General features: G+C 40.2%; 1 pseudogene; it reads right to left on the reverse strand.

Moving 5' to 3' along the window:
• Positions 1–10713: 10713 nt before the first annotated feature.
• On the reverse strand, positions 10714–11482 carry LOC102726886 (host cell factor C1 regulator 1 pseudogene; annotated as a pseudogene).
• Between the last annotated feature and the right edge of the window lie 2261 nt (positions 11483–13743).

Genomic DNA, 13743 nt, shown 5'->3' on the forward strand with positions numbered 1-13743 from the left:
TCGCGGGGTTGACGTCTGACGTCAGGGCCGTATATCCCACCAGAACGCGAGAAGTCGCTGCTTTTGCTCCGCCCTTGCCTGCCGTCCTAGCTTGTTGTAGTTTCACTTCTGTGAATTTAGTGGGGTGAAGCCGTCGTTTGACTTACGTTAATAAATGTATTTCGGACTCAGAGACTGAAGGCAGTGAGGACCCTCCCTGCGATGCCTCTGGAAACTGCCTCCAGCATGTAAGCTGGGGTAATTGTAGCGATCACAGCACTACACTGCCAGTTGTCTGAAAACATGTTTTACTGGTTTTGCCTAAGTATTTTTCAGGCAGGAAGGTAAATCTATTCCTTGTTACCCTGTAATAGCCAGGAGCAAAAACCTCTTTATTTTAAAACTAACTTGAATAGCAGATTGTTTCTCTTTTCTCAAGTAGAAATGACTGGCCTCTAACATTACTGGGGGAAAAAAAATTACTCCGCGGCTTTTTACCACTAAAGTGACGCATAGTATTCCTTGCTAGTTCTAAATTTATACTCTGCCTCAAAGAAGAGTTTGTGCTACATAATGTCTGCAGGAATTAAGCCAGGGTCAATTCGCTGAATCTTGCTTCGTGGCCCCTCACTGCAGGAAATTAGAAAAGCTATTTTCAGTCCAATAATCTATTCACGAATTTAGTTCTGCAGAGAGGTAGGAAAGGTTGTCCCTATTGAAGTATGTATTCATGGCAGGCAGTTCATAGAGCTTAAGAGGGATGCCAGTGTCTGGTTGTTTTAGTTTGTTGACTTGTGAAGAAAACTGGTGTTAGAGAGTTACAAGGCCTCAGAGAAATACCAGTGGGGGACCTCCCTCCACCATTTTTATAAAGAAAAGCTAATTAAAATGGATAATCAAGATAGTCTTGAAGTAGAAAACAAACTTGCAGAATGCCAGTGTGCAGTTAGTTGACTCAAAGTGCAAAACAGGCCAACTTTTTTTCTATTTGCTTTGCTTTGGATTGTAGGCTTTTTTTTTTTTTTTAAGATTTTATTTATTTATTCGTGAGAGACAGAGAGAGAGAGGCAGAGGGAGAAGCAGGCTCCCAAGGAGCAGGGAGCCGGATGCGGGACTCGATCCCAGGACCCTGGGATCATGACCTGAGCCGAAGGCAGACGCTTAACTGTCTGAGCCACCCAGGCGCCCTGGATTGTAGGCTATTTTAATAATGGCCCCCAAAGATGTCCTCCTCCTAATCATCAGAACCTGTGAATATGTTCTCTTCTGTGGCAAAAGGGACTTTGCAGATACGGTTAGGTTAAAGATCTGAAGATGGGAAGATTACACTGGATTATGCAGGTGGGACCCATGTAATTACAGTGGTCCTTATAAGAAGGAGGTTGGAGTGTCAGTCTTTGAATATATGACAATCAAAGCAGAGGGGAGAAAAAGAGAGAAAGATTTGAAGGTGCTGTGCTGCGGACTTTGAAGTTGGAGGAAGGAAACCAGGATCCAAGGAATAAAGGCAGTCTCTAGAATCTGGAAAGTAAGGAAATAGATTCTCCCATAGAGCCTCCAAAGGAACGCAGCACTGCCAACATCTTTATGATGTCTAACCTCCAGAATATAAAAAAAATTAATTTGTGTGGTTTTAAACTACTAAGTTTGTGATAATTTGTTACTAAAGCAATAGGAAATGAATACTGGTTGGATTGAAGCTTGGTTGCATTTCTGTGTGTGTCATGTTTTTCCTAGCAGCAGCTCCTCCGTCCTTGTCCATTGCTTCCTCTGAACTCCTGCCTCCTGCCCAACAGCTGTGATGTATCATATCCTAAGCCTCTTGGTTATCGAGACCAGAATTAGGCAATATCCAGAAAGAGAAAATTAAAGCCAAAACCTATCACAAAAGATATTTGACAAGACAGTAAACTGCAGAAGGACAGTCATAGTTTTGTTTACCACTGTTTACTAGTACCTAGCACACTGCCTTGCACAGTGTTACATTATCAGAATGTTAAATACAGGAACAAATGAACAGAATAGTTTCTCCTCCTGGTGTTTGGTGCTTGGCTGACAATTACTCTTGTAGATAAGAATGAATAATGGAATTTTCCACAAGGCCCACTTCTTTCTTTTTGCCGTGAAATCATCCTCTGTCTTGGAACTGGAATAATCTAATTTGGCCCAAAGTGGAAACTTTTATTACTCTAATATGCCTTCTGTTTTTAAGCAGAAGACTCTATTGCCAGACTTTCACCAGAACTAGATGTGGCTTTATTTGTCAAAGGCACTATTATGATGTCTGCAAGTATATTTAATTAGTGCTCTGACTGATAATGTTAGGAACAACTCCAGTGATAGATGGTGCATATAAATGTAATCAGGATTCTGGTGAGTCTAAGTATTGAGACACTGTGGAGAAACCTTTCCTTCTCTTACTATAAGTACATTTGGAAAAGCCATGATATGGGATATTTGGTTGAATATATACAGAAAATGAGGAAAAACTTAAATTTCTCCTAATTTTAATTGTCTGAAAGTCAGTAGGGAAATGATGTGGTGAAAACTCTTCATTATAGAAGATGGAGAGTGTAAGTTACAGTTACTTTTGAATAAGGGAAGGTCCAGCGAGAAACAAGGATTTAGAGGGAAAAGCAGATTTGTGTATTCTATGCCATTTTTTTTTTTTTTTAAGAGAGAATCCTTTCATGGAAGAAAGAGCTCTTTAGGATTTCAGTCTGCACCAAGTTTCATGTGCTCAAGGAGTCATTTCGCCATGCAGGAAAAAAATTTATGGTTGCTATTTGCCACAGAAGATTATACTTAATATATTAATAGTATTATTTGCAGCTACTACTTGCAGAAGTTTTTCCTTATCTTTTTGAACCTAAAGTCTTTTTTTTTTTTTTAAGATTTTATTTATTTATTTGACAGAGAGACAGCGAGAGACGGAACACAAGCAGGGGGAGTGGGAGAGGGAGAAGCAGGCCTCCCGCAGAGCAGGGAGCCCAATGCGGGGCTCGATCCCAGGACCCCGGGATCACGACCCGAGCCGAAGGCAGACGCTCAATGACTGAGCCACTCAGGTGCCCCGAACCTAAAGTCTTAAAAGGAATACGTGTCTCTTTTACATGACACACTCATCTTGCTATCCAAAACATTCTCTTTTTAGGCAGATACTGTTCATTCTCTAAGACCCTATCACAAACCTATCTTGCTTTAGAATGTGCTAGGCATTTTATATGTATTAAATTGTCAAATTTTATAAAAGAGGAAACAATAACTAAGAGGTTAACTAACTTAACCAAGATCATACATAAAAACTCTTACATTCCTCCTCCTTTCTCCTAGGGGCAACTTTCTTGAACCACTCCATGACTCATTAATCTTCCTGCTCTGAATTCCTACAACTCTTTTTATGAGCTGTGCCATGCAATTGAGCACTTAATTATACTCGTCCTCTTAGTGACTCTGGTTGTTTCATGCATGTCAGTCTCAGTATTCCAGCATCCCAGCGTCATCAGTGGGAGAGGACACAGTTTGCTTCTTCTTGGAGCTGAGATTTTAGTAGACCCTTAATGATAGCTGTTGGTTTGAATAAAACAAAACTTTAAATCATCTTACAAAAGCTCACGGTGTGTCTGTACTGACAGTACATTTTATTTTATGGGCGAGTATATTTTGGCTCTGCTTCATATATTACCTTTGTGCATTTTTTAAAACTTAAATTCAGTTAATTAACATGTAGTGTATTATTAGTTTCAGAGGGAGAGTTCAGTGATTCATCAGTCTTGTATAACACTCAGTGCCCTTTTTTCATCTTTTTTTTTTTTTTTTTAGATTTTATTTATTTATTCATGAGAGACAGAGAGAGAGAGGCAGAGGGAGAAGCAGGCTCCCAAGGAGCAGAGAGCCCGATGTGGGACTCGATCCCAGGACCCCGGGATCATGACCTGAGCCGAAGGCAGACGCTTAACCATCTGAGCCACCCAGGCGCCCTCATCTTTTAATATAAGATATATTTGTACATTACAGAGCATTTCTGTGGCAATTTGCAATAAACCTCACTACTCAAAAGGTAATCTAATCTTTTCTAATGTGGTTCTGTGAGAAAATATTCACAAAAACCATGAAGTTATTTTGCATCATATCAAAGAATCACAGATTCTTCAGGAATGATTTCTCAGGTGATGAGGAGTTTAGCAGAAGCTCAGACATTTTTGTTTTGCAGAAAGATATGTTTTATGGTTGTAATTATAACTTTCATGTATTTACTGCTTCTGATGTACTGGCCACTGTTGTAAACACGATCCCATGTATTGTATCATTTAGTTCTTATAAAGAACCCTGTGAGTTAGTGCTATTATGACCTTTATTTTACCCACTAGGGAACTGAGGCAAAGAGAGACTGAGTTACTCATTCAAAAAGACATAAAAAATGGTAGACTCGGGGCACCTGGGTGGCTCCATCAGTTAAGCGTCCAACTCTTGATTTTGGCTCAGGTCATAATCTCAGGGTCATGGGATCAAGCCCTGCATTGGGCTCCGCCCTCAATGAGCAGTTTACTTGAGAATCTCTCTCCCTTTACCCCTCTCCTTGCTTGCACTAAATAAATAAATAAACAAACAGACAAACAAGGGGCGCCTCGGTGGCTCAGTCGGTTAAATGTCTGCCTTTGACTCAGGTTATGATCCCAGGGTCCTGGGATCAAGTGCCGCGTCAGGCTCCCTGCTCAGTGGGGAGTCTGCTTCTGCCTCTACCCCTCCCCGCCGCTCGTGATTTCTCTTTCTCTCTCTGTCTCTTGGATAAATAAATAAAATCTTTAAAAAAAATTATAAATAAATAAATAAAATCTTTAAAAAAATGATAGACCCATGATTTGGATCTAGGTAGTTTAACTGAAGAGCTTGTGCTCTCTGTACAAAATGTGAAGTTACTCCCTAAAATAAAAGCATAAAACTATCCTCATTTAATGTTGAATTAATACACATTTATCTGCCTCCTATCCATTGCCCTATCCACAAGCATATTAATATTTGTTAGGAAAGTACACCAGGATTTGCTTTCTGTTTAGAGGAAAAGTGGTTAATCATAATACCTAAATTCAGTATTTTGTAAACCCCATCAGACCCCCATCACCTTTTTTAGCAAATTAGTCTTTACTTTCTTGACATGAAATTCATGGATAATATAACCCACCTACACAAATTAATAGAAAAACATAAATGTAATGAATTGACTCTGATATATAAGAGAAGTAAAAGTAATTTATAATAGTATCTGTTTCAATATGCAAAGGCATTATCATGCTCACATTATAAGAAATGACAAAGTAGTTAGAAAGTTACACCTGTTGTTGTAATCACCATGGATGGAGACTGATATAGGTAGGTTTTACTTGTGACTCAAATACCCTGAGTAGCATTCCTCTTGGTGACCAAATGTCGGTTAAGTTCTGGAAAAGAAAAAGGAAGAGTTCCCCAAGATTGCCATGGCTCCGTATTTCTTCCATTGTAAAAAAATACATTTTCACCAAAAAAAAAAGAAGGAAAAGAAATACATTTTCACATTTCTGCAACCAAAATATGTCTAATAAGCACTATCAGCCAGGTGTCAGTCATGACGTTATTGTCATTGCCTGAGCATGTGAGAACTTAGTTATTACTGATTTCATTCTGGACAAACTTTAAAGACCATCTGAAAAAGGGATACAACCTGTAGTTTGAAAACTTTCCATCAATCTCTTTGGAAGTCTCAGAAAAGTGCCAACATCAAAACTTAAATAATTGATGTCTTTGTCCTTGAAGAAAATCATAGATACAAGAGTTGAGCACTGTTTTAAGAAATATAGCAACACCAAAGTAGTTGAGCGTAGGGAGGATAATATTGTTTGGAAAAACCTGGATACTGACAACTCTGAGTCAAAAACTGTTGCAGAAAATTTTCTGAATATGAGGAAATTTTAGAAATACCCTAACAATTTATTTTGCTTTTGTTTTTCCTTTTATATATGTCCAAGTATGATAGTTGATTTACATCTAAATAAAGTCTAAAAGAGCTTTTGAAAGATAGAGTAAAAATTATGTATAAAAATGCATTGTGTCATAGTTTAATTGGCAATATTTTTCTTTTTTTCTGTCTTGGTGATATTTAAATAATACTATATTTTACAATTGATAATTCTTAAATTAGATAAAATGCCATAGTTTCCTTCTGGGAGTATTCACTGCATGGTAAAACAGTGCAAACATATTTCATTTTTACATGTAAAATGATGTTAAATTCCAGGCTCACATAAATAAATACAGGTGGTTTTCCCTCTCTGCAGTGGGACAGTTTTGTTGTTGTTAAGGACTTACTGTTGGTATATAGCATTCCTGACACTACCTAATGAAAGCGAATAACATTCTTTTTAATAGCCAAAATACACCTCCACAAATTTCTAATACACGCCAAAGGAGGGTACATCTACTGAGAATCTGTTACTTAGTGGGCATGGTATTCACATTGATTTTTCACTAGAGGGAGCAACTGGTCTTTAAGAAAGTGATGTGAACTTTGGAATGGTCTTTCACTATAAATGAAATACTCCTGTAAGTTAAATTGAATCATAATCTTTCACTCCCATTATGCTGTAATTGTTATAAAGTAGTCTTCTCAAATAGGGCTTAGATTTGTTATGATGGCTTCTAATAATCAAATCAGGCCAAAATATCTCATAAGACCCTACCTACTCCAGCAAGGTCCCTACCTGTGTAGACTAGTCATGGACCTGGTTTCAAGTTCCTGCTCTGCCACTCACTGTTTAACGCAGGCAAGTCACTTCATATCTCTGAGCCAGTGAATCTCTATGTTAAATAGAGATTGTTTTAAGATTTTATTTATTTATTTTAGAGAGAGTGAGAGAGCACGAGCAGTGAGGAGGGGCAGAGGGAGAGGGAGAAGCAGACTCCCCGCTGAGCAGGGAGCCCGAGGTGGGGCTTGATCCCAGAACCCTGAGATCATGATCTAAGCTGAAGGCAGACGCTTAACTGACTGAGACACCCAGGTGCCCCTAAATAGAGATTATGATACATACTTTACCAGCCTGTTAGGAAGATGAAATAAGATATGTGTAAAGTTTAGCACTGTAAGCTTTCAATTAATAAAAGGTAACAGTATTGTTTGTATTGTTTTATGCTAATAAAACTTACATATATTAAAATTATGTACAAGGTTCAATCAGGCACTAAATTCCATTCTAAAAATTGTGTTTAGGATTCAGACAATAAAGACATCCATGTGTATTAGAGTGGTCAGTGAAAACTTCATCCAGGAAATGAGACTTGAATTGGACTCTGCTATAGGTAAGAACTGAACAACATGAAAAAGAGGTGGGAATGAGGGCATAGTAATCACACTTGTTTACTGCTCCAGCTATTTCAACATGCATTCTAGACCTGTACTGTCCATTACAGTAGCCACTAGCCACATGTGCCTATTTAAGTTTAAATTAATTAAAATTAAAAATTCAGTTCATCAGTCACACTGACCACATTGTAAGAACTCCGGAGCAACATCTGGCTAGTGGCCACTCTTGGAAAGCATGCATGGCAGAAAGTCTATTAAACAACGCATTTTAGACATACAGTATCTTCAGGTTGTGGGAAAAAGGAGGCTTGCTGGTACTAAAATGCCATTCCACAGTCATAGCAGGCCTATACTCTATAAAAGTCTTAAAGAAAAAAAAATCACTTATTAAAATTCATCCTTTCAGTTAGCATTTTTTAAAAATTTTTATTTATTTGACAGAGAGAGCACAAGTAGGCAGAGAGAGAGAGAGAAAGAGGGAGAAGTGGGCTCCCTGCTCAGCAGGGATCATGGGATCATGACCTGAGCCGAAGGCAGCCGCTTAACTGACTGAGCCACCCAGGGGCCCCTAGGTTAATCATTTAAATAACCAATAAAATTTATGCTTAGTGGGACAAGCCCCTACTATACTTTTAGTAAAGTGAAATAATTTAAAATAAAATGAAAAGAAAATAATGAATGTGAAACAATTAATGAAAATAATTATGAGGAATTTTTATATCAGTGTGAGTCATGGTCATTTGCTTGGTACAATACCAAAAGTGGACAGTCAAGCCATTTAATAAATGTGACTTTTATATTTGAAAACATCTCAAAATCCTAAGGTTAAGAAATTTCATCCAAGGGAAAATATTTCTATGCATTTTCTAGATAGTATGAAGTTCAGATAAGTAGCTAAATCCTTTAAATATTGTTCCCATGAATTTGTGTTGCCCTGTTCCTTAAAACTCCAGAGCCTCATATATAATCTTACAAAAATAGTGTAATTTTGTTTTTGTAGAGTCCCAAGGTCAAAAACCTTTTTTACAACAGTCAAACTTCCATGATAAAAAAAAAACAAAACAGTCCTCTTGTTTTAAAACAAGTTTCATCTAAGTCATTTACTGCTTTCCACATAAAAATTAATTCAGTATGAAAAGTGCATAATATGGTATCTAACTTGATACTTTGGTTGTTATAACACTTCATCCGTTAGCTGAGAACTCTGACTTATGGATCCTTTGGCTCTAATACTATATTGCAACTTCCTTTGGTTTGTAAGCAAGCCATACTACGCACATCTATTTTTAAAATGTGAAAACTTGATTTGGAAAGAGACCATCATTCATTCATTTAGCCACTAATAGAAATGTTCTCATCCCTGGGGCGCCTGGGTGGCTCAGTCGTTAAGTGTCTGCCTTCAGCTCAGGTCATGATCTCAGGGTCCCGAGATCGAGTCCCACATCGGGCTCCCTGCTCTGCGGGAAGCCTGCTTCTCCCTCTCCCACTCCCCCTGCTTGTGTTCCCTCTCTCGCTGTATCTCCCTCTGTCAAATAAATAAATAATCTTTAAAAAAAAAAAAAAAGAAATGTTCTTATCCCTTCTATGACATAGGTAGAATTCACCTTACTATACAGATTAGGTAATCTCAGGTCAAGTGACTTGCCTAAAGTTACCTAGCTTGTAAGTAATGGAGTATGGATATAAACCCAGTTTGCCTAACTTCAAAGCTCTTCCTACTCTGCCATGTTGCTTTTCTGATTTCTCGAAATCTTTAACAGTAACCGGGGAACTCAAGGACTGCTGCCTGTTTCCTGGTAACTTTTTTCTAGGGTTTGTGTCTTCTGTAGCACCCAGAGGACTTTTATGCAATGTTGGCTACATTGATTGAACGATTCCACATTGAAGGCTAACTTATACAGCCATGGGAACTTGAATATCTTAATCTAAACAGAACTTATGGCTTTTAGGAGACAAGTACCCTCAGTGGAAGCATTTATTAAATGTGGGACAGATTTAAAAAACAATACCTCCTGCTACCACTGATATTTCTAACTTAACAGCATTTCCAGATTCTTACATGTGGGGCTCAGAGATTTCAATTGCTGATGAATGAACTCAAGGATAAAAGAACTCTAACCAATAAGTATTTCACTAGTTTTTACTATTCTATACTCAGGAGGAAGTTTTAAAAATAAAAGTTTGTTTTCAGGAAATACATTAAGTCCAATTTGGAAATGATTCTTGATAATTCATCCTAAGAAGAGAGAGGAAGTATGCATCCTTCCTACCTAATATGTATCTACCCATGTTGGAAAACTTTCCCTGATTTAAACAACAGAGGGAACGTCTTAATTGCTTACTTCTCTCTCAAAGAGAGAACATTTTCACAGTTCAACCGCAGTGAAATTGTTGATTCAGTGCTGATGGAACACCCTCAGGAAGAACCCAGACCCAAGCAAGAGCCCAGACAGCTTGAGGAATGGCTGAAAGATAAGGCCATTAGTGAGTGGGGATGGTTAGGTAAAATCGAATCTGATGGCTAAGCGCCTTGTTTGTGTGTGAGAGAGAGTTATTATTCTATGTGCATAATATATAATAGATATATGTTTTATTTTTATCTTATTTTATTTAAATTCAATTAATTAACGTATAGTGTATCATTAGTTTCAGATATAGAGTTCAGTTATTCGTCAGTTGCATATAACACCCAGTGCTTATTACATCACATGCCCTCCCTAATGCCCATCACCCAGTTACCCCATCCCCACACCCACCTCCCCTCCAGCAACCTGCAGTTTGTTTCCTATGATTAAGAGTCTCTTGTGGTTTGTCTTCCTCTCTGATTTCGTCTTATTTTATTTTTCCCTCCTTTCCCCTATGATTATCTGTTTTGTTTCTTAAATTCCACATATAAGTGAAACCATATGATAATTGTCTTTCTCTGACTTCTTTCGCTTAGCATAATACCCTCCAGTTCTATCCACGTTGTTGCAAATGGTAAGAGTTCATCCTTTTTGATGGCTGAGTAATATTCCATTGTGTATATATAGCACATCTTCTTTATCCATTCATCTGTTGATGAACATCTGGGCTCTTTCCATAGTTTGGCTATTGTGGACATTGCTGTTGTAAACAATGGGGTGCAGGTGCCCCTTTGGATCACAACATTTGTATCCTTTGGGTAAATAGCTAGTAGTGCAAGTACTGGGTCATAGGGTAGCTCTATTTTTAACTTCTTAGAACCTCATACTGTTTTCCAGAGTGGCTGCACCAGCTTGCATTCCCACCAACAGTGTAAGAGGGTTCCACTTTTTCTGCATCCTCACCAACATTTGTTGTTTCCTGACTTGTTAATTTTTAAATATGTGTTTTAAAATCCTGTGACCGATAGAGGATATTGGAGGTTTTTAAACAGGGAACTGACATGGATGTGTCAGAAAATAACAATTTTTTTTTTCTCAGCAATCTTTATTCAGTTCTGGGGGGAATGCCTCCCTTCCCATGCTCCTGTCCCTCTAGCCCCTCTCACCCCAGGGCTCTGTGGGATTCAGTGTCCTCCTCTGTTGAGAGTAGGTCCTGGGGCCCAGAGGCGTGGTCTGAAGAATATTCAGGACAGCTGGTCCCTTAGTGGATATGCTGGTCTTCTCTGTTGTGGGGAAGAAGTAAGGTGGGCAGAAATACTGCCCACCAGCACTCAGAGCTCCATTATCTCCCCAGCTTGGGTTGCAAGGTAGTAGGGGGTGGGGGTGTCCCCTAGCCTCAGCAGCTGGAGGGCCTTGGGGATCAGGTTCCCAGGGTAGTGCCAGAGAAGCAGCTCAGAGCAAGGGCTCCTGAGTGGGGGCAGAGATGGGGGGAAGTCATGGGGAAGCTGCAGTAAGGGGGGTCATTGTGCAGGCTGAGTCCAGGGAAGTGGGGGGCCATGTTCTCTTCAGAAAGGAACTGTTTGCACAGGGTCTCCTGCTCCTCCTCCAGGCGCCACTTGGTGCTCATGGGCACAGCTCTTCGGAGAGGGGAGCTCACGTCCCGGGTCTGGGGCATCCCTGGGTAGCACTGGGCCTGACCTGGGGGGCCTCATTCCAGCAGCTGCTGCAGGATCATAGAAAATAACATTAACTGCTACATGGAAAAAGGCTTGAAGGTTGTACGATTAAAGGCTGGGAAACTAGTTTCAAAGTGTTATAGTAACTCAGGCAAAGATTGATGAAAGTATCTTTAGAAATGTGGTAGTGGGGCGCCTGGGTGGCTCAGTCGTTAAGTGTCTGCCTTCGGCTCGGGTCGTGATCCTGGAGTCCTGGGATCGAGTCCCGCATCGGGCTCCTTGCTCAGCGGGGAGCCTGCTTCTCCCTCTCCCCCTCTCCCTCTCTCCCTCCTTGTGTTCCCTCTCTCGCTGTGTCTCTCTCTGTCAAATAAATAAAATCTTAAAAAAAAAAAAAAAAGAAATGTGGTAGTGACAGAACAGAATATTTAAGAGAAATAATAAAAGAATTGACTGAAACTAGGTATGAAGATGGGCGAGGAGTTTGTTTCTGTTTGGACAACAGGAATGAGTGGAAATGTGAGTGAGCTATGGAATATAGGAAGAGAACCAGATTATTACCAGGTTATAATGGGAGGGAAGACATCACAAGTTCAATTACAGACAAGGGGAGTTTCATTGTCAATCTGGGGCAGCCCATCAGAGATATGGGAAAATAGATTTGGCCATTTGTAGGTCAGGAGAAGAGTAGGGTTGTTCCGTGAAAGGGAGGTATATGCAAATGACCTCCAAAGGCCAAAGGAGCCAGAAGACCAAAGAAACAAGCTTACAAGTCCAGCTTGACTGGAAATGGTTTTTATTAAGGGAACTTATGGATAAAAGCATGTCTTGGGCTGCCACAAGACAAGCAGATCTCCACAACCCAACCTCCTTTAAGACCTCTTTTATAACCCTAGAGACTAGGAGTACATGTTGAGGGACCACCCAAGAGGAGAATGTTTAAGAATAGTCATATCTCCAGGGCAGATCATGGATATTCTGCCCTGAAGGTGTACTTAAGTGTGTGGAGGAACAAATGAATGGGGGGGGGAGGGGGAGGAGGGCATGCTCAAGAAGGTTTCAGGTCACAAACTGGTCATCATGGCAGATTTGTCCAAGATGGCATTAGTCTGATTCACACCAGGGTCTACAGATAGATTTGGAAGTCATTAATATATAGGTAATGAAGGATAGTTGGAAGAAAGGCAGGCAGGGACAAGGCCCCCCACCCCTGTCCTAAGAGGAAAACTACCCTTAAAAGGAAAAAGACCCCATGCTGTTATTCTAGGCTTTACTCAGTGCCCTAGCTTTAAGTCTTCCTACTGGAGGACTTAAAACTTGTATGTGACAAAAAGGAAGGGAATGGCCTTGGACATCCTAACCCAGGCCTGGGGGCCAGCTCAATAGCCAGTGGGATATTTAAACAAAGTGCTTGATCTGGTGGCCTGCGCTGGCCAGCATGCCTTAGGGCAGTGGTGGCCACTACCCTCTTGGTCCCCAAGGCTACAAAACACCACCCTGGAAGGAGTCTTCCACCCTTTCCCAAGCGAACAACTACCTGATAGGTAGATGAGTGTGTGGACAAAAACCTGATTGGGTGACAGGTTCTTGGGGATTAATCAGATTAAAACAGCCCACACCGAAGAGCCCATAAAAACCCCTGGATTTAAACACCAAATTGGCAACCCAACCCTCTCGGGTCCCCTCCCTCATTGGGAGCTTTGTACTATCGCTCAGTAAACTTTGTTTTACTGTAGCTCAATGAACTTCGCTTTGTTACCCACCACTCTTCGTCTGGTCTTCTCTTCATTCTTCGAAGCGATATGACCAAGAACTACGTGCACCGAAGGACAAGAAATCCTGTAACATAGGTGATAGTTGAAACTATCAGAGGGGATGAGAACACAAAGACATGTAGAAGAGAAGAAAGGAGACCCAAGAGTCGAAGTCTGTGGAACACTGACATGAGAAAGACAGGTGAGGTGGGACAAACAGAGGAATTGAAAAGTAGGCATTAGTGATAGGAGAAGAACCAGAAGAGTGTTGTCCTAGAAGGCAAGGGAGGAATGGATTTCAGGATGCTAGGGTTCAGAGGGTGCAGTCATATCAATGAGACAAAGACTGGGAAGGAAAGTTCCTGAATTGGGTAGCTGTGAGGGACAGAGGGTCACAGAGTTAAAGAATGAATGAGAAATGAAGAAAGTATAAATAGCCTGAAGCCAGAAGGGAGAATATAGGGAAAAAGAGGAGACATGAACATAACAAGTCCCTACCCTACCCACCCCCAATCTTCATTACCAATTACCATTGCAGAGCGAAATAACTTGTGCAGAACATACCCTCTTAGAACCCCGGGGTATGTTGAAGTGAGTAGAATATTCACCAACTACTTAGGGGGCACTTCCTGTAGTGAATATGGTAAGTGTTGAGGATT

The sequence above is a fragment of the Leptonychotes weddellii genome, chromosome 8 (genome assembly GCF_054177405.1).
Source record: "Leptonychotes weddellii isolate Sample4059 chromosome 8, ASM5417740v2, whole genome shotgun sequence".
In the NCBI taxonomy this organism is placed as follows: Eukaryota; Metazoa; Chordata; class Mammalia; order Carnivora; family Phocidae; genus Leptonychotes; species Leptonychotes weddellii.